Source organism: Tamandua tetradactyla, chromosome X (genome assembly GCF_023851605.1).
Source record: "Tamandua tetradactyla isolate mTamTet1 chromosome X, mTamTet1.pri, whole genome shotgun sequence".
Taxonomy (NCBI): Eukaryota; Metazoa; Chordata; class Mammalia; order Pilosa; family Myrmecophagidae; genus Tamandua; species Tamandua tetradactyla.
The window spans coordinates 29428920-29450043 of NC_135353.1; the positions used below are offsets into that span (position 1 = coordinate 29428920).

At 41.0% G+C, this 21124-nt stretch overlaps 1 protein-coding gene and 1 pseudogene across 1 annotated transcript in view; one reads left to right on the forward strand and one right to left on the reverse strand.

The window, feature by feature from the left end:
• The window catches only part of HS6ST2 (heparan sulfate 6-O-sulfotransferase 2), a 378854-nt gene that overhangs the window by 44913 nt on the left and 312817 nt on the right, over positions 1 to 21124 (forward strand). The window lies entirely within an intron of this gene.
• Positions 11347 to 14844, reverse strand: LOC143670906 (monofunctional C1-tetrahydrofolate synthase, mitochondrial pseudogene; annotated as a pseudogene).

Below are 21124 nucleotides of genomic sequence, written 5' to 3' on the forward strand. Positions count from 1 at the left end.
GAAGCTTGTGGTTTATTAGTGGTCTTGGTGTGCCCCATAAATATTCCTGGTTTCCAACCTGAGCTGAATTTATTGGAAAGAGGCAAGGCCCAGCTAATGTGTGATACCTGCAGGATTTTAAGTATTGTAGCTTGGTTCTGATGATGCGGGTCAGCTGAAGACAAGGCTGACGACGATGAATTTTAACTGGAGAATAGTCATTGTAAGGAGTCTTGTCATCTTTGCAAGATATTCAATCTAGTGTTGGGTGTAAAGGGGAAAAACTTTATTTTTTGCAGAAATCCAGACACTTCACATATTTTGTGGAGCACTATGGGCATTTCTTGATGCCTAGAGATTTGTTATTTTTTATTGCACATCTGAGAAATCTATTTATAAGTGCTGTTACATATGGGGAGGGCCTGCAGTGGTCGTCCCTATCTCTTGTTCCATTCCCTGCTCAGCTCAGTGACTCTGTACAAAAGCCCCAAAGTGCTCTCTGCTTCAGTCTCCTTAATGGCAATGCAGAAATGAATACCTACAATCTCTGAGCTCATGGAAACGCTGCACTGATAATTAGATCATCCTTAAAAGCACTTTGAGCTCTATTGAAAAATATTCTTCTTTCAAATTAAATAGAACCAATGGTTTTACAGGTATAAATATGTTGCCAAGGTATGAATCATTGGGAGAGCAAAACTGGTAAACCAAATATCAGGGATTAGTAACATCAGTAAACAGAGATGGAAAAGAGGATATTAAAGAAACTGAAGAGGAAAGTGTGGCTATGGCAGCAGAAGGGGACCACTGAAATGCTGGTCAGCTTTGGTCAAGGAACATGGCCTGTGGCTTGAATGGCTTTTGCTAATTTGTCCTCAATGAATTGACCTTGAACGGATGGGATAACTGGAAGCAACCAGCATCAGTGGGGCTTGCTGAACAAAGGAAAACATTTTTAGTTGAGCTAGGGTGCTGTTCTCCGTATCGCCCTAGTAAGTTTTTAAAGACTGCTTAATGGTTAAAACAAAGCTGCTGCTCTTTATCTACATCTTTGTGATTTTACTTCGAGAGACTTGACCTGTAAGGCAGCAGATACAAATGATACCTCATCAGCATCTGATGAGCCAAATTATTTATTGCATAACATATTCTCATACCTCCTACCTCCAACCACACATTTTGTAGGAAAGAAGCTGAAAGACCCTGACTAACTCATTCACCTGCCTGGCAGAAGGTTGCTATTTGCTTCTTACCAACTGTGATGGTTAAGTTCATGTGTCAGCTTGACTAGGTGATGGTGTCCGGTTGTTGTGGTCAAGCAAACACTGGCCTGATTGTTACAGTGAGGGTCTTTTGTGGATTTAAATCATTAGTCAGTTGGTTGCCTCTATGCTTGATTACATTTACAATCAACAAAGGAGATTGCCTTCAGCAGTGAGAGCAGTCTCATGCAATCCATTGAAGTTCTTCAAGGGATAATTGATAATTTCAGCAGTCAGAAAACAATATTTCTTTCTCTAACTCAGCCGGCCAGCTTCTCCTGGGGAATTAATCCAAACCTTCTTTGGAGTTCCCAATTTGTGGCCTGCCCTACAGAATTGGAACCTGCCAGTTCTCAAGGTTGCATGAGCCAATTCCTATAGTAAACCTCTATAATGTTTACATACTGTGTATATATATATTCACACACATATACATATATAAAACACACATGTACATACATATCTATATCTATCATTTATATCTCTAGCCTCTGTTGGTTCTGTGTCCCTGAAGAAATTTGACTGAGCAGCTGGAAATGAGGTTCTTCCAGGTTCAACCTGAGCCTGCCCCAGGCATTGCTCTGCTTGGCTGCTAACCCCAGGTTGAAAGCAGAAACAGTCTTTTGGATGATGTGTTCAACTTGTAGCCTGTGAATACCTCAAATGTGGCACACACCATGTGTTCTAGTTTGCTAGCTGCCAGAATGCAGCACACCACAGACAGACTAGCTTTTAATAAAAGGGGATTTATTTTGTTAGTTCTTCAGAGGAAAGGCAGCTAATTTTCAACTGAGGTTCATTCTTACGCGGGAAGGCACAGGGTGATCTCTGCTGGCCTTTATCTCCAGGCCTCTGGGTTCCAACAACTTTCCCCAGGGTGATTTCTTTCTGCATCTCCAAAGGTCTGGGCTGAGCTGCGAGCACTGAGATAAGGTATGCTGAGCTGCTTGGGCTGTGCTATTTTGAGCTCTCCATTTAAGCACCATCCAATTAAATCAAACATCATTCATTGCAGCAGGCAGCTTCCTAGCTGACTGCAGATGTAATGAGCAGCAGATGAGGTTCACCTACCATTGGCTCATGTCCACAGCAACAGAACTAGGTACCTTCACCTGGCCAAGTTGACAACTGAATCTAACTACCACACCATACTATAGTATAATTACCTGTTTTTTTTTTTAATTTATATGATCAGATGTGAACTCTCTAAGGCCAGGAACTGTATTTTTCATGTCTGTATTCCCCGTGCCTTTGTCCACAATAAGCAATTAATATTTGTTAAATAAACAAAATAAAAATTTTCTAGCACCATAAATTCAACCTGTCATGAACCAAACCCCATTTGATGTCTTTTGATGGATGGCACCATAGCCTGTTTTCCAAGAACCCCGGGTTCTCTAAACCAGTATTTCTCAAACTTTAATGTGTACACATGTCACCTGGGGATCTTATTAAGCTAAAGATCGTGATTCACTAGGTCTAAGATGGGGTCTGAGAGTCTACAGTTCTAACAAGTTCCCAGGTGAGGCTAATGCTGTTGGTTTGCAGGCTATACTTGGAGGACCTAAAGGTCTAGACCCTGCTCTCTCCTTCACCTCCCATATCCAATCCATCCCCAGGTCTGTTTGACTCTGCCTCCTCTGTGTCAACTCTGACCCCTTATCTCTGTTTCTCTTGCCACTGTTTTAGCTGAAGCTGTCAGCATTTCTTGTATGAATTATTGCAATAGCCTTTCATCTAATCTCCCTTACTCTTATCCCTCTGCTCCATTTTCTACATAACAGCCAAGTTGATCTTTCTCAAATACATCTCTAGTGATGTCAGTCCCTTCACTGAAGGGTTAATTAAGCAAAGTCCCTCTGGCTAGATTGCCTTTTTTTTTTTGGGTGGGAGCAGAGGCAGGGGAAAAACCATGTCATATCTGAGAAACCAGGGGCTAAGATTAGTGATGGATCAGTATTAACAGTCAACCCATGCAGACAGGACTGCCTACATGTGCTATTCCATCCATCCACCCATTCTGCCAGCTAACTGGTCATTCATCCATTCATCCATCCTTCCATTCATCCATCCATTTTCCTGTCCAGTCTGTCAACCAGTCAGTCACCCAGCCAGCCAGCCAAACATTCAACAATGCTAGGACTATCAACTCCTGGACCAGGCAGTCAAATCAGCTTTTTTCATGTCATTTGTGGTAAAACCCCCAATAACTTGATTTCCTTTGTTTCAGATTCCCTGAAAGATGAGATGCCTCGCTGTCATCTAGTCAAAATATCACCTAGTTCGGACTCAGTCAGTCCAAAATTTCTTGCTCACATTCCTTTATCACTTTAATTACTGTGAATTTTACTGTACAACGTGCAACGATGTGTTACAAATCCTGTACCCCAAAGGTCATTTGCAATTTCCTTTTTCTTTCGGCTTTCCCTTGCTGTGCTTTCATCTGGGTTTTGGTAGATGGTGAGGGTGTGAACATTTGCATTGAGGAGTAAGCCTCACTGAACTGAACCTGTCCTGGGAATAGGACATAGTTGTCTTGCCACAGTACCTGGGGTAGCTGCTGCAGACCTGCTTCCAGGATTAGGCATTTTTATTGGGCTTTAACGAAGGAATTGATTGTGTTTGGGAGTGGTGGTAGGAGATGGAGGGGAGGCAGTTTTTCTCAGAAATCCTTATCATCCTGTCACTTTGCAGGCTTCAGCCAGCCCCCCCCCCCCTCGGGCTGTCACTGCTAGAGTGTGGTCACATTCAGGAGAGAATGCTGAGCTCTTGACTTTTGGTCGTTTGCATTTTCTTCCCTTTAATTTAGCATCTAATCTCTGGGATTGTTCTTTGTTCATCTTTCCAGGGTTTTCCGTATGCTGACTAATGCTTACAGCTGGCTCTCTCTAGACAGAAGTGCCGGGAAGATCAATCAAATGAGATCTTAAAGGGTAAATCAGGTTTTCAAATGTGTTCAGGCAGCTTCTTTTCAGTTCAGTGGGAAAAAGTGCTTCCAAGGACAGAAATGTTCCCAATGAAAATGCATTCCAAATGGCAGAGCACTCACACCTCAGATGGCTGTTTTGCAGTCTGAGCGTCCTTTTCTGCTTAGATCTCAAAATAGCCACTTAAAACTCCAGAGTGAGGGGGAAATGAAGTGCGTTTGACTTAAAGGAATTCGCTAATGGAAGATCAAAGTTGTTAAGACTGTACCTTTACATGCATAATTGGACATTGTAGAGGGGAGGATGTGGAAATGGTAGCTTGCACAAATACCCTTTTTCAATGATTTCACTTTTTTTTTTGGTTTTCAGCTACTATAAGGTGCAAGAAATAACTAACATGAGACCTACATTCTGTTCCCAGAAAAGTTCTGTCCTGCTGTTCTCGTGTCTTCTTAGAAATCCCCAAATGAAAAATTTTATCACAGAAAATATACTCATTCACAGCAGAGACTTTGTGGTGTAGCAAATTCGAAAACCACGACTCATATTTTATCCTCAACTATTACATTAACCTGTCATTTTGCCTATAGCGCTTGCATTAAGGGATTAGCCACAGGCCTAACTAGGTACCTTTGCTTGTATCTGTTACTAGTCTTGTAGAGGTCCAGTTGGGCTTGGCCTAGTTGGCTGCTGGTTAAACACAGGCACTGGTCAATAGTACCTGTGTTTAACCAGGTACCCTCATTGTTCAAGCAATGGGCTCCCTACTGCTGCTAAACCAGAGGAAACTTAGGGAACAGCATTTCCATGATCTGTTCAAGAAAACATAATTGCAGAAGATATTTTTGTCAAACATCATCCAGTACACTCTACCATCCAGTATCAATTATCCTTTCATCATCTCCTTTTCTAGACAGGACTTGGCATTGTTTCCTTCTGTTAGCAGGGAAAATTAAGGATTGAATGTGTAAAGAAGTAGTGTGAATCTAGTGTCATTCTGAATGTGTGATGAGAAGAGTTTCCTGCCTTCTGCAGGTCATTTGTTCTGAGGTGCCCTGTTACTTCCATCCCGAACAGGGACCATAAAACTGAGGTGAGTGTGGCTTTCCGTCAGTGGACTGTGTGGAGCTTTTCTTTCTGGAGAAAACAGAGCAGATGGCACAGCTCTTCACCTGGAAAAAGAAACCATGTCTCACCTGACTACATTGCAAGGCGGTCAGAAATGAGCTCCAGTAGAGCTGCACTTCCTGAAAGCTTTCTTTCGGGGAAGGGGTGGGAGAAGTGCCATCCATCTTGAAATGTATGCCTGTTTATAAAACCAGCAGCTTTCAGCCCCAAGTGTCCCAGCCCTCTCTTCACCTCTGGCAGTCAGAAAGATGAGCCTGGTCCTCTTGGCAAGCCTGACTCTCGGGGTTTATGCTTTGATTTTTGCCTTGGCTGAATCAATCTTTTTCTGTGACTGACTCTCCCAGATGGGACAGTCTGGACAATCTTCAGAGGTCCTGTGAATATCAGAGGGAAGATGCAGGTCAAAGAAATTAAGCCTTCTACACCTGGTAGACAGAGTGGTATGGAGAGAGTTGTATCCCCCAACAAGTTGTATCCTCCAACCCCCATCTGTTAAAATGCACCCAACTCCAAGCAGGGCTAAGGTTGCTTTGCGATTGTAGACTCTGTGGGCTGGAGGCAGTCAAATGCAGTAGACAATGACGTGGACTCCAGCTGCAAATGAAGCAATTTGAATCCTAGCTCTGCCATTTACTAACTGGACAAGTTAGGGCAATTTATTCCATTTGTCTGGTCCTCGATTTCCTCACCTCTAAAATGGGGAGAGAAACTAGCTTGCCTTCCTTACCCTCCCAGGCTTATGGTGAGGCACCAGAGGAGATCAAAGACATAGAAGTACTTTGCCCAGAGTAAAGGGCTGTGCACACCTGGGTGGGTGGATGTCCTTGGTTATCAGCCATACTGCAGCTAAATGAGATTTTGCTTCCCCCATTTGCCCATGACCAGGCAGGCCCAGGCATTTTGCCAAAGCTTTTCTCATCTTAACACGAAAACAAATTCCCTTACTTGTAGTGCAAACTGACATGGCTCCATTTAATCAATAATGGCTCAAAATGAGAGGTGCAGCCTTGGAGAATTTGCCTTGGTTGGAAACAAAGCATATCCATTCATGCAGAGGTGGCTCTAACCTTTTGGGAACTGCTCTTTGAGAATTGCCTCCAGAATTGCTCTTTTCAGCCATACAAAAAATATCTTCCAAAATGGGCACTCATTGAATATATTTGGATAGAACCTTGGCAGCATTTCTAACAGTTACATGCGGTATTCAAACCATAGAATGTCAGACTTAAAAGGGCCCTTAGAAACCTTCTAACCCGCTGGCTTTCAAACCGAGTTCCAGGAACCCAAGTGTTTAGAGAAGGAACGTCAAAGTTAGGGAAACTCCGAATTACCATATGTCCTTGATGCTAAGTTTCCCTTATTCATAGTTTGCACCCTCAGTGTAGTTATCAGCACTTCAAGAATATTAAAAGGCTGTACACAGTCATTCTAAGACCCATCCTTATTTAATATGTGAACTGTGAATAAACGCAGTCTATCTTAAAATCAAGGTCACGTAATGTTTTCTGCCAAACAGTGCCTGTTTACACAATTAGAAGAAAGTTATTTCCTTGTCCTGTTTTTCATGTTGGGCTTACACCTATGCTTGCATGTGACAGAAGAGTTCTGCTCATACAGAGTGTGAAAATTGACATAAACCCAGCCAGCTCCTTCTGCAGAGGTCCAGAGAAGAGAAGGTCATACAGTTAGACGACAGCAGGACCAGAACTAGAACTTGGGGGGCCACCTGACTGTCAGTCAAGCCCTCGTCCGAATGTCATAATGCCTCTGGTCCACAGCCATATTTCATTTCCAGCCAGAGAACTTTCCTTTGCCACCCTTTGGTTTGCATGTTGTAAATATAAACCCATCTTATTGAAAGTTAACAACAATAATGACAGTTTACATTACTACAGCCTTTGGAATTTACTGGAGTTTCACCTCCAGCCTCTCCTGTCTTTTTCCAATCTTGTGAGATGGCCCAAAGAGGATATTATTATTATTGTTGTTGTTGTTGTTTTAACTGTATCTGCATTCTATGGGCAAGGAAACAGCCTTGGGGAGGATAAGAGACTGGTTCTCAAGATCACGCAGACTTACAGAAAAGAGTTGCCCATCCATGGGTCCTGACTTACTCTATTCAACGTTGGTACATGATAAAGGAAAACACAAAGCTAAAGATGAGTCTGGCGAAAAGAGAAATTCATCAGAAGCTTGAAGAAACACCATCCAACTGTTGAGGCCATCCCATCCCTACAAGGGAGGCTGAATCACTAATATGACAGAAGCCCCAAATCACTGGTTGAGTTCATCTACAATTTGTTCCATGGTCTGAGCCCTGAAGACAGCGTTACATGGAGCCTGGGGTGTTTATAGTGACAGGGAGAGCTGTTCAACATTGGGCTAATGGCCAATGTCAGTGTTTCCTGAGCTACCAGCGAGGGTGCCAGACCAAGGAAGAGATGGGGCTAGTCCCAAAAGGCAAGCCTGATGATGGGCCAGTGGTTAATGTGGGAATTAGCTGTTGCTCTGGGTCTCCAGTTCAGGCTGGTTACAGAAGAGCCTTAAGGACTCATTTCACTTGCCTACTACTTCTCAGTCTCCTCCAGTTTTCCCTTTTTAAAATATGTCTCAGCTTTAGGAGATTTAATGAAACAGTATCGCTATTGCAGAGTATTAAATAACCGATCATTTTTGAGCTGGCATAGTGATGTTTATAAATTTTAATACCTAAAGAAAAAGTAATGGGAAAAAACAAAAGCCCTGCCCACTTTTTCAGTCCCTTTTGTGAGTGGAATTGGTGACAGCTCTGCTTTGGGGAGTGTAGGCATAGCCTCAGTAAGCCTTTTGAGTGTCCATTGAGGTTGAAAAGGCAAAGATTTGGTCATGCCAAGAAGTCAGAACCTTTCAGCGCTGGCCTGGGGCCCTTCACTGTTGGCGAGTTAGCTGCTGGAAATTAGTCCTGCCACTCCCCTGAATTTCCCTTTTGTGGATGAATAGAGCTTCCATCTCAGAGCTGACCAGCTCCATGATGTTAATTTCACTTAGTTTCGTAGGGGTGGGGGTGGGGGACCTAACTCATACTTGTAAGTAAACCACTCTGCAAACAAGCTTAAGATTCTAAATCACATTTGGTAGTTAGGCTGAAATTTTACGGGCTGTGATTTCCCTCGGTTCTGAACACAAATAGGCTTCAGAGCCAGTAGTTACATGAATGAGTTTTGTTGCTTGTCAGATGAGGGACCCCTTTCCTTGGCGTTGGATAGATTGTCAGGGTGGTAATTGTCAATGGATTTCATAACTCCCTGGTCAGTTTAAACCTTTATATATGCATTGTTACAATGAGCTCATACAGAAAGCACATTGTCAGGGCAGTCATCTTTGGCAACACATTGGCACCTTAGTAATCTTTTTCTTCCTTTGGAAGAACAGAATGGAGTAGACATATCTACTTCTGTTATGGAAGTGAAGAGATCACATTTTGTCTAAGTTAAGATGTTTAATCGATGAGTTTTATTGAATCCAATGGGAATAATTTCATGGAGGCTTAAACAAAAGTTTAAAAGAGTGGGAACAGGGACAACAGAACACATTGCAGAACAATATAAGGCCTGAAGGAGATGGGGGGAAGAGAAGGGGATAATTGATCAACTGTTGTTTGCCAGGGCTATATATAATCATGCTTGATTTGGTGGAACCAAGTTTTTGTGGATTACATATTTCCCAAACCCAAATCAGGCACTATTAAGATAGTTTTCATTGCTCTAGTCTCACATCCTTGTACAGGACTGTTCTAGTTTACTAGTTGTTGAATGCAATATACCAGAAGCAGAATGGCTTTTAAAAAGGGGAATTTAATAAGTTACAAGTTTACAGTTCTAAGACTGTGAAAATATCCACATTAAAGCAAGGCTATAGAAATGTTCAAATTAAGGCACCAAGAAGTGGCTACCTTCACTCAAGAAAGGCCGATGAAATTTAGGGTTTCTCTCCCAAGTTTAAAGGCACATAGTGCACATGGCAACGTCCTTTAGCTTTCTCTCCAGGCTTCTTGTTTCATGAAGCTCCCCCGGGGATGTATTCCTTCTTCATCTCCAAAGGTCTCTGGCAGCGTGGGCTCTGGTTCTCGTCATTCTCTCCTCTCCTAGCTGTGTTGTCATTCTAAAGCTTTCTCCAAAATGCTTCCTCTTTTAAAGGATTCCAGTAAACTAATCAAGACCCAGCTGGAATGGGTGGAGTCACACCTCCATGTAACAAGTTAATATCCACAAATGGGTGTGTCACATCTCCATGGAGATGATCTAATCAAAAGATTCCAATCTACATTATTGAATAGGGATTAAATAAATTGTTGCTTCCACAAGACTAGATCAGGATTAAAACATGGCTTTTCTAGGGTGCATAATGCTTTCAAACCAGCACAAGGACCCAGCATAACTTTGGGGTTCATAAGCACTGGTTGACATAGATGGTAGGACAGAGTCTTAGAGGATGCCACCTCAGGATAGTAGGGACTGCCAGTTCATCAAGAAAGGTCGGACAGAGTCAAGAGGGGAAGCAAAATAGAGCCCTTTCTGAAACTATGGGTCAGGTGTTTCCAGAATGGATCAGCAGAAAGGGTAGAGTTCATCAGATGGAAGAGTACAGAAGTGAATATTTGGATTTGGCAAGAAGGTTACAAGAGAAATATTAGCATAGGGGCAAAGGGTTGAATTCTGGGCCTCAAATCACAGAGGTCAGTGAGGGCCCTGGCCCCTTGGTTGCAAAATAAGCATCTCTCCAGCCTCATATGCAGCAGGTATGCCACAGCCTGCATTTATTAAACTTGCCTTGTATTGAGTTGGATTAAGTGGTGACTGAGAGAGGGAGGGGAATACCTTGAGTGGTTACCTAGAATCCTAACCGAGGACCAACATCAGGACAACTGAGAATTTGGGATTGGAATGTGAAAATGCAGGCTGTTGTAATGGAGCACCAGCGACCGTCAGAGCTGGGAGATGCTGTAGATCTCATGGAGTCAAATCCCTCCATTTAACAGATGAAGAAACTGAGGTCTCATGAGGGGAAGGTGTTTGCCCTAGGTCACCCACCATGTTAATTGCAGAATTGAGACTAAAGTGAATGCCTTCTGATTCTTGAATCTAGTGCTTGTTCCCCTTTCAAACTTCATAATGACTGTGCAATGGAGATAACCCAGATAAGGATAGGAGAATTAAGTGACTTGCCTGAGGTCACACTAGTGAGTGGCAGGAGTCAGGATTTAGGATTTATCTATTTGGTTCTAAGAGTCTGTGGATTTAATCACAGGAACATGTAACAGAGGGTTTTGTTGTAGGAGGAGGAGAGAACACTTTTAGAGGGGGATGGTCATGAAAGACTACTTAAGGGGGTTAAATTTGAACTGAAATTTGAGGAACTCTGGGAGGGATCTGGCCATGGAAAAGCTGGGGGTACATCTGGCTAGGGAAACAGCAATTGCAAAGGCCCGGACAGACGTTGATTCATACTGAAGGCTGTTAGGTATTGAATAAGGCCCCTTAGGAGGTAGTTCTTTGACAGACTTCATTGTAGCCTGAAACCCTCCAATGGGTGGTTGTTACTTGGCTGGTGTATCTAGCTTGAAAATTTGTGTTCCCATTAACACTTGTCTTTTTGCCTGCACAGGATTTTTTTGTTTCTGCTTTTTTTGTGCTTGGATTTTTTTTTTCTAGGTACCCATTTATTTTCAGTTCAGAAACAAAATATAAAACTCTGTGGTGGAACAAGTTTCATTTTTTCACACTCTTTAATCCCTTGGTCCCCATAAAACATGCATTCTAAAGTGTAAGCAGTGGGACATAATGTAAACTTTGCAGAAACAGAAAATAAATTAGTTTCTTTCAAACTTGGTGTAGGTCCTGTTGCTGAACATTATACCCTGTTACAAGCAGAATTCATCTTGATTGAAAAGTAAATCTTTTATCTTTGGCCCATTTCTCCAGCATTGCATAACAGGTATATTTCAAACTTGCTTTCTTCTCCAACGGCAGCAAAAAGGCAATGAGTAATTTGTTGCAGGAGCCTGAATGGGGTCATATGAAAGTCTGTTCATGTTGTGTTTCTGTGTCAGGATCTAGATCTTAAAAGCAGGGCCTGGTCAGCAGTCCTGGTATGTCATTCTGACCAAAGGGTAAATGAACCCAGTGCTTATGCTGACCTGGACAAAACTGATGGGGTAAAATGAAGTCCATCGGCCTATCTTTTTTGTCAGGTTCATGTGACAGAGAAAGTTGGATCTTTGCCATACAGATGGGCAAATAATTCAAAACTCTGTTGACTGTTACACTGTATTTTGGGTTGTGCCCCAGGAAAGAGTTTTATATTTTTTACTCTATAGACTACCTGTGCAATGGTTCTTATCTTTTCCACAATTGGAAGCTATACATCATACAAGAACTAGGCATTGGCTTCTTTTGTTTCCAGCTTCTGTCACAGTCTGGGGCCACGTTCACAGATTCTTTTTACCCACTGATCAGTGGTAGCAGGAAATAGCATTGGAGGTGCCATTCTCTTGGTGAACTAACAGACTGGGTTAATCTCAGTGTGGAAGTTGGTCTTGAAGACATTCAGAGCCACTGCAGTGCAAACCCCGAAGAGCTGAGAAATCTAAATTTGCTTCTGCAGGTTACAACAGCCGTCTGCCACCAGCTGGACATTCTCCTCTGTATATTCTTTCTTAAGAGGGACACCAGCAATTATGCTTGGCCTGTCCCTGTGCATCTTCAGAGCTTGCATCATTCCCACCAGCACAATCACTTTGGGATCCAAGCCAGAAGCTTGGCATTTGATGTTGAAGAATTTCTCCATCCTGATGTCAGTGCCAAAGCTAGCCTCAGTTACTACAAATTGATTTTTTTTTTTTAACACAGGCAGGCACCAGGAAACAAACCTGCGTCTCCAGCATGGCAGGTGAGAGCTCTGCCACTGAGCCACTGTTGTCCCAAATTGATTTTTGACCAATCAACTTCAGAGCAGTTTTGTCAGCCAACACTGTAGAGATTCCATGAGCAATGTTGGCAAAGGGGCCAGCATGCATAAACACAGGTGTGCCTTCTAAGGTCTGCATCAAACTTGGTCTTAATTGCATCTTTCATCAAAACCATCACCCCCAAATCATTGGCCATTATGGACTGCCTGTCCTTGTCACTGGCTGCCACCACTCTCCCCAGCCACTCCTTTATGTCCATGAGGTTGTGAGTCAGGGCCAACACCACCATGATCTCGCTGGCCACAGTGATGTCAGACTGCACCTGGTAGGAAAACCCCTTCTCTGTGCTTGCTGTCTGATGGTCATTTTTGGTAGAAATATGGTTGTTTGTGACCAGTACTCTTGGTCTTGTGACAGTTGAGGGGTCAATTTTTCTTCTACACTTTTGACAGCATGCTTGGGTCAGTCTTATTTATTCCCAGTTTTTTTCAGGTGAGCAGTTGAATTTCTGAAAATTCTCAAGTACCATTCACTAGTGGAACAAAATGATGGTTCAGAGCCTTACCTGTTTGTGTGTTTTCAGACAATTTCCCTGGGTCAAGCATGGCCTCCAACAGATTGTTGGCAGGGATGGTGGCATGGATGTGTTCAGTCAGGGGAGGTTGAACTCCTCTGTGGGGAAAACCTGGGTGTGTCCACCACTGTGGCTCCTCCTTTAACTCTGAAAGTTAGTCCTGCAAAGGCTGCCTTGCATAGCCAGAGGAGTTGGTGTTGAGGTGCATGGTTAGGGCCTGGATCAGTCCAATCCTAGCTGTGCTTCTCCTTTCTCCAAGACGTGATCTCAGTGACTAAGATATATCTTCCATCTGGTTGATCTTTGAACATTTCTAGCAGGGGTAAATATACTTTGGCTTTGTTTTTTGCCATAGATATCAATTTCATCACAAACAATCCTATCTCCTTGTCAAGGATGTTCACAACTTTTGGAGTCTGTCCTCTTGAAATCTCACTGTCACTGCGTGTTGGGGAGAGAGGCTGAAGTTTCAGGCAGTGAAATCTCTACTGTGTGCCTCTGTTCACGAAGCCTTCTTCTCCTACCACTGACAGTGTGCTGAATCTGCTGGGCTGCAGCAAGGAGGTGCACGTTGTCTTCTACAGTGAGATCACAAACCCTGGGAGAACCACATTCATATGAGTTATGTTTGAACCAGCCTCTTCGACCCAAATCTGGCTTATTTCCTGCGTCAAGTTATCATCACTGGCCTGAATAATAGCAAGAGCCAGCTTAAAGCCAGGTTTTTTTTTTTCTTTTCTTGCAATAAACTCCGAACTTCTTTTGAATTTTGAATGACTTCTCTGAACACTGGAGGCCTGCATAGTGGGCACAGGACTGCCTGGGCTGCAGCTGCTCCCAATCTGGCAGTCCTATAGCTGCTGGCACCTGAGTGGTTCCCCTTGGTACCCTTGGCCCTGCTGCTGACCCAGCAGGACGCTGGGGTGTGTGTGGGGAGCAGCCTGCCGGTTGAGTTTTTGGTAAGAGCAGGGTGGATCAATGGAGCATTATAGGGAACTGGGGGCAGTGGGAAGGAAATGAGTTAGAGATGGCCTTTTAAGTGCCTGTGAGACCAAGTTACTGGTAAAATACTGACAAATATTTCCCCTCTAAGAGTTTTAATGCTAGAGGATTCCTAGAAGTACTTTTCCTGTGTCCATTAGGGACTTGTATTTACAGAGGCAAATGAATCAAAGGCAAGGAACTCCTGGCTGATAGTAACATAAACTCGCCTTCGACTTTGAAAGTCTTGCATTCCGGTGTCATGTGTACTGTGCATTACATGCCCATTTTCCCTGTTTCTCACACAATGATAATTTCATCAATGTGATTACTGAAGGCACTAACAAAACCCAAAATCTCAATAGTACTAATCATCAGAATGTTCTTCCGCAGTGCTTTAAAGGAAAAAGGGCTCTTTGAAAGTTTGTATATAAGTTGCCTTGCACATTGCCTACTGCGAAAAATGAATGGAGCCCAAATCTAGGTTCCTTGCTTCCCTTCTGTTTTTGTTCTTCTTTGTGATCATGCTTTTCAAGATTACAGTCTTTGATATTTAATATAGGCCACACAAAACCAGTGAATAAGGGTTGGTCATGAGATTATTTGCTTCACCTACAAAATACAAAACGTTTTACTAAAATGGGATCTTCAGATTTGTTTAGATCTGCATTTTATCCTCTTCCTGAAATCCCAGGAACTGTTGGCGACTGTCAAGATTCATAGCCACTAGTTTTTGCAAGGGTTAGAAAGAAAAGAATAGCATTCTTTCATTGTAAGACTCAGGACCAAATTTTAAGGTTTTCAGAATCCCAGGATGACAAATGGTAGGAGAGAATGGTAGGAACCTTGTGTTCACATTGTCATCTTCTATCCAGTTAAGAATGGAGTTGGGCAGAATAGGTGGGGGTGTCTGATGCCCTCATTTACTACCTCCTCTATTAACTATTTAAGTGATGACCATTATAGGTTTTAATGAAATTATGATGCATGAAAATCTTACCTCCCTAAGGTCTTCACCACAGGGCAGAGGTCGTTACAAGAAGTCATTGGTGCTGTTGTAATGCTCTCAATACCGGGATTAAACCGTAAAATGAAGTAATCTACATTTTTGCTTTTGAAAAGTGGCTGGAGAGAAACCAACATATGAGCTATTGCCAAGTGAAATATAATGTCCAAGAAAAAAACGATATTGTAAACTTAAAATCATTACAAAACTGACCATCTGGGTTATGTATTAAACCACAGCTGACAATTTGTTATGGTTTGAAGGATGACATCACAACACGTACCCCTTTCCCCCACCTTCCTCAGCCTCAGCAAAGCATTCTATTTTGGTAAATCAAAAGACTTGCCTTAGCTTCAGTTGTGTTTTTAAAATAATTCAAATCAGTAGTCCTTACTAAAGGCATTGTGCTTGCCTCTCTCTTTGCATTTAGCCTTTCTAGATGGTCTTGCATTGCTATTCCATTGGTGACAAATACCCCAGCGTGTAGCCACTGGGCTATGAGATAAAATGAATCAAGGCAGAGTTGACAGTTGAAAAACTTCTCTCTGCCAGGGTTGATTTATCTAGGGCTTGTTTAACCTCACTTTGGAAAACCTGAGGCCTCAAAGTGCTGGCATTTCCCTATTGAGACAGCTGAGTAGTAGTAGCCTTGCAAAACTGAAAGGTATTTTACTTAATTAGAGCAGGATTTGCTCAGGCAAAATACCACATTTTGGTGTTGGCCTGGATGTCACACTTAGCTACCCATTGTTTCTCATCAGAAAAGACATAGCTCCTGACCAGCTCCATCCATGCTAGGTGGAATCCAAAAACACTGTAGACTTTGGAACAGCCCAATTCCAGAATTGGGCTTCTAGTGGGGTTCTTCCATGGGCCTTGAAACACTCCCACTCTTTCTAAATTAGGGAAGCAATGGTACAAACACCTGAAGTACAACTCAGTTTGATAGTATTCTCAATCCCACCCTCCTACTTTACCTTTTATAGAACAGCTTCATTGAGATATAATTCACATAACATACAACTCACCCATTTAAAGGATGCAATTCAACGATTTTTAGTTCATTTACAGAGTTGTTCAACGATCACGTCAATCAATTCCAGAATATTTTTATCATCCCCCAAAGAAACCACACTCCTTAGCCAACATTTCCAATCCTTCCATCTCCCCCAGTCCTAAGTAACCACTAATTTATCTATTTGCCTATTCTGGACATTTCATATAAATGTAATCATCCATTTGTGACTGACTTTGTGACTGGCTTCTTTGTGACTGTCTTCTTTCATGTAGCATAAGGTTTTTGAGGTTCGTCCATGTAGCATATATCAGTTCTTTATTCCTTTTTATGGTGAATGGTATTACATTGTATAGATATATTGTGTCCATTCATCAGTTGATGGACATTTGTTTTTTTCCAGTTTTTAGCTCTTATTAATAATCCTGTTATGAACATTCAGTAAATATTTTTGCATGGACATATATTTTTATTTATCTTGGGTCTATACCTGGGAGTGGAATTGGTGGGTTATATGGTAATTCTGTGGTTAACCATTTGAGGAACTTATGGAATGTTTTCTAAAGCTACGCTTTACATTCCCACAAGCAATATATGAGGGTACCAATTTTTCTACATTCTCACCAACACTTTTTATTATCTTTTTTATTATATTCGTTCTGGTGGTTGTGAAGTGGTATCCCATTATGGTCTTGACTTGGATTTCCCAGATGGCTAATAATGTAGAGCATCTTTTCATGTGCTTATTGGACATTTGAATATTTTCTTTGGAGAAATGTCTATTCAAATTCTCTGCCTATTTTTAATTGGGTTTTTTGTCTTTTTATTGTTGAGTTATAAGAGTTCTGTATATATTTTAGATACAAGCTTCTTATCAGATATATGATCTACAGAAATTTTCTCCCATTCCTTAGGTTGCATTTTAATACTCTTTATGGGGTCCTTTGAAACATGAAAGTTTTTAACTTTGATGACTTCCAACTCATGCATTTTTTTCTTCTGTTGCATGTGTTTTTGGTGTCTTATCTAAGAAACCATTGCCTGTTCACGGTCATGAAAATTTCCATATGTATTTTCTTCTAAGAATTTTTATAGTTTTATCACTTACATTTAGGTATTTGATCCATTTGAGTTAGTTTATATATGTGATATGATGTAAGGCTCCAACTCCATTCTTTTGCATGAGCATATCCAGTTTTTCTGGCACCATTTGTTGAAAAGACAATTTTTTTCTCCATTGAATGGTTTTGGCACACTTGTAGAAAATCAACTGGCCCATAAATATGAGGGTTTACTTCTGAACTCTTATTTTATTCCATTGCTCTATGTGTCTGTCCTATGCCAATGCCACCATGTTTTGATTACTGTAGCTTTGTAGTAAGTTTTGAAATTGGGGCATGAGAGTCCCCCTGCTTTGTTCATTTTAAAGATGGTTTTGGCTATTCAGTATCCCTTGAATTCTCATATGAATTTTAGAATGAGCTTGTCAGTTTCTGTAAAGAATACTGGGATTTTCATAAGTATTCGATACTCATTTGGGGAGGATCATCATCTTAACAGTATTAAACAACCATAATCATGGGATATTTTTCCATTTAATTAGGCCTTCTTTAATTTCCCTCAACAACATTTTCAGAGTTTATATATTTCTAAGCTACTGAAACAAATATGATACAATGGGTTGGTGTAAATAATAATAGTTTATTGGCTTACATTTCTGAGGCTAGGAGAAGTCCAAAATGAGGCATCACAAATATTCAAAAAAATGATCATGGTGATGAATACACAACTATGTGATGATATTGTGAGCCATTGATTGTAACCATGTCAAGAATGTGGATATGTCTGTTTGTTGTTTATAATAAAATATTTTAAAAAATCAATTGGCTAGAGCAGCTAGAAGTAAAAACCTAAAATTGTGGAATTGTAACCCATACCAAGCTCTGAAATCTGTTCTACCACTAACTGTTGTGATGTGCTTTGACATTTATTGCTTTTTTTGTGTGTGTATGTTATTTTTCACAAAAAAGGAAACAGTATATCTCTTCTAGCCTCCAGTGTTTTGGAGCAACTCAAAGCAAAACTCTGAAATAGTGGAACCGCAACCCATAACAAACTCTAAATCTGTTCTGTAACTACTTGTGGAAGTGTACTTTGAAAATCATTGCTTTTTCTTTCTTTTTTTTGTATATATGTTATATTGAACAATAAAAAAAAAAACATTTAAAAAAATGAGGCATCAGCAAAGTGATGCTTCCTCCCTAAAGTCGGTGGCATTCTGGGGTTCACTGTGCTGATCCTTGGTCCTTGGTTTTTTTGTCACATGACAATGCACATGGCAGTTACTTCTCCTTTCTCTTCCAGGGTCTTTTGAATTCTAGTTTCTTTCTACTCCTGTAGCTTTTTCCTCCTCCCCGAGGCTTCTCTATCAGGCTTCCAGTAATAGGAGTAAGACCCTTCCTGATTGAGCTAGGCTGCAAGTTACCTGATGTAACCTTGTCAAAAGGTCCTATTTATAATGGATTCACGCTCCAGGGAATGAATTAAGGTTAAGAACTCTTTTTCTGGGGTACATAATTCAATCTGCTACACAGTACAAATTATGTGCCTTATTTGTTAAATTTGTTCCTAAGTATTCTGTTCTTTTCTGAGGCTGTTGTAAATGGAATCGTTTTCTTAATTTCATTTTTGGTTTTCACACTGCTGCTGTATTGAAATGTAATTGTTTTTATATACTGAACTCATATCCTGCAACATTGCTGAACTGATTTATTCATTTTAATAGCTTTAAAATGTATCCATTAAGATTTTCTATATTCAAGACCATGTCATCTGCAAATGGAGATAATTTTACTTCTTTCTTTCTAATCCAGATGCCATTTATTTCTTGCTTAATTACTCTGGCAATGTAATGGTGAATTAAAGTGGTGATAGTGGACTCCTTGTGTTGTCCATGATTTTAGGGGCAAAGCATTCCATCTTTCATCATTAAATATGATGTCAGTCCTGTGATTTTCCTAGAAGTGTTTTATCATCTTGAGGCATATAGTTTTCTTTTTTAAAAATAAGACACCACAGTGATTGCCAGGGTGGATGTAGCAAGTTCAACTACTTTGGCAGATGCAGACTTCTTTCTCAAAGATTGCTCCATTTTATCCCTCTATGAAAATCGTGATTTTGGAAAGACTACAAACTTCCCAGTTAGAGGGGGTGGGGCTGTCCTTTCTCTTTATTCTCTATATTACATGTCTGTGTTGCGTGGCAAAATAACCTCTTTTGATCCTTCCTTCTCCCCAGTACCAGTCTTCTAAAATGAGTAGACCACAGGTGATAAATACAGGTCATCTCATGTGCCACTTCTGATGGCTTGGAAATAGCTGCTTGTAGCATTGTTGAGAGGGAGTCTGAGGCCATATACAGTTTCAGTCATGCCATCAATTAGTGATGTTTGCCATTGGTCTAGTAGTAGAGGATTGTACAGGTAGCAACCATCCTTGGAGCAGGCTCTGCCTGTGGCTTAGTCAATTCCAGTGGCCCCTTTTCAGTCTTTTTCCTCCTTCCCCTTTTGGCAGCATTTGATCTTGTACCTCCCTTACTCTTAAACAGCCCTCTCTTCTTTAGATCTCTGTTACAAAGCAGTAATCTGGGTCTTCAATTAACACTGGTTTACCCTCCTCTGACTGTTACATTCAGCATATCCATTTAGCTTTCTAAACTGAGCCTTTGATCCTGTGTGCTCTCTGCCTGAAATATTCTATCCCTTTCCCCTCATCTCTCCTTGCTGAAAATTTAGTCATCCTTCAAGGCTCATTTCAAATCTGCTTCTCTGGTTTCTCCAGTACTGAGACACTCTGTCTGCCAGTAAAGTGCCAAGCATTTGATGTTTGATTACCTTACCTAGAATTGTTTTCCCCTGTGCATTTTTCTGCCTTATTTCCCACCCCCAACTGAGAGTAAGATTCCTAGGGGGGAGGCAAGTTATTTTATATTCTTAGCACCTGACCCCTGCCTTTACTATGGGTGATGCTCTATAAATAAATATTTGACTTTTTTTTCTCTTTTGTTGCCATCCTTTGTATTAAATGAGTGATATTGAGATTCCAATTGTATTTCTTTTATAGGCTCATTAGTTATACTCTTTATTTTGCATTTTTCCCTTAGTGGTTGTTATGGGGTTTACAATATATATATCTACATTAGTTATCTATTATTGCATAACAAATTACTACAAATTTGGCAGCCTAAAGCAACACACATTTATTATCTCAGTTCCTGTGAGTTAGAAATACAGGCTCTGCTTAACTGCATTCTCTCACTGAAGATCTCTCACAAGACTGCAATCACGGTGTTGGCCAAAACTGCAATCATCTCATCAGAAGGCTTGATTAAGGGAGGATCTGCTTCCAGGTTCCCTCATCGTTGTTGGCAAGATTCAGTTCCTTGTAGTCTGTTCGACTGAGGGCCTCAGTTCCTTTTCCCGTGGACCTCTACATAGGGCATTTTACCGAAGGGAAGCTGCTTCCATCAGGGTGAGCAAGAGATAATGAAAGAGAGTGCCTAAGACGGAAGTCAGAGTCCTTCTGTACCATAAACTCTGAGGGATATTCCATCACCTTTGCTCTATTCTACTTGTTAGAAGTGAGTCACTAGATCTATCCCACACTCAGGGGGAAAGGATGACTTCAAGGCATAAAGACAGACGGTTGGGATCATTATAAGACATCTTAGAGGCTACCTACCGTAACATTTCTCTAACTTATGACAGTCTACCTTGAAATAGAATTATACAGCATCACATGAAGTGTGAAAAGCTCACAACAGCATATTTTGATTCCTATCCTCTGAGCCTTTGTGCAGTTTTTTTGCATGTCTTTCTACATATGTTATAAAGCAAACAATATAATGTTATTATTTTTGCTCTAAGCAGATGTCTTTTAAATATATTTTAAATGTAATTTTATTGAGATATATTCACATACTATATAATCATCTAAAGAATACAACCAGTGGTTCACAGTGTCATCATATAGTTGTGAATTCATTATCACAATCGATTTTTGAACATTTTCATTACTCTAAAACAATAAAAGTAAAAAAGAATACCCAAAACATCCCATACTCCTATCCCACCTATTATTTATTTATTTTTTGTTTTTGTTTTCTTACTAATTTGTCCATACACTGGATATAGGGAGTGTCAGTCACAAGGTTTTCACAACCGCATGGTCACACCCAGTTCTAGTTTGCTAGCTGCTAGAATGCAATATACCAGAAACGGAATGGCCAAGAAAATGTCCCAATTAAAG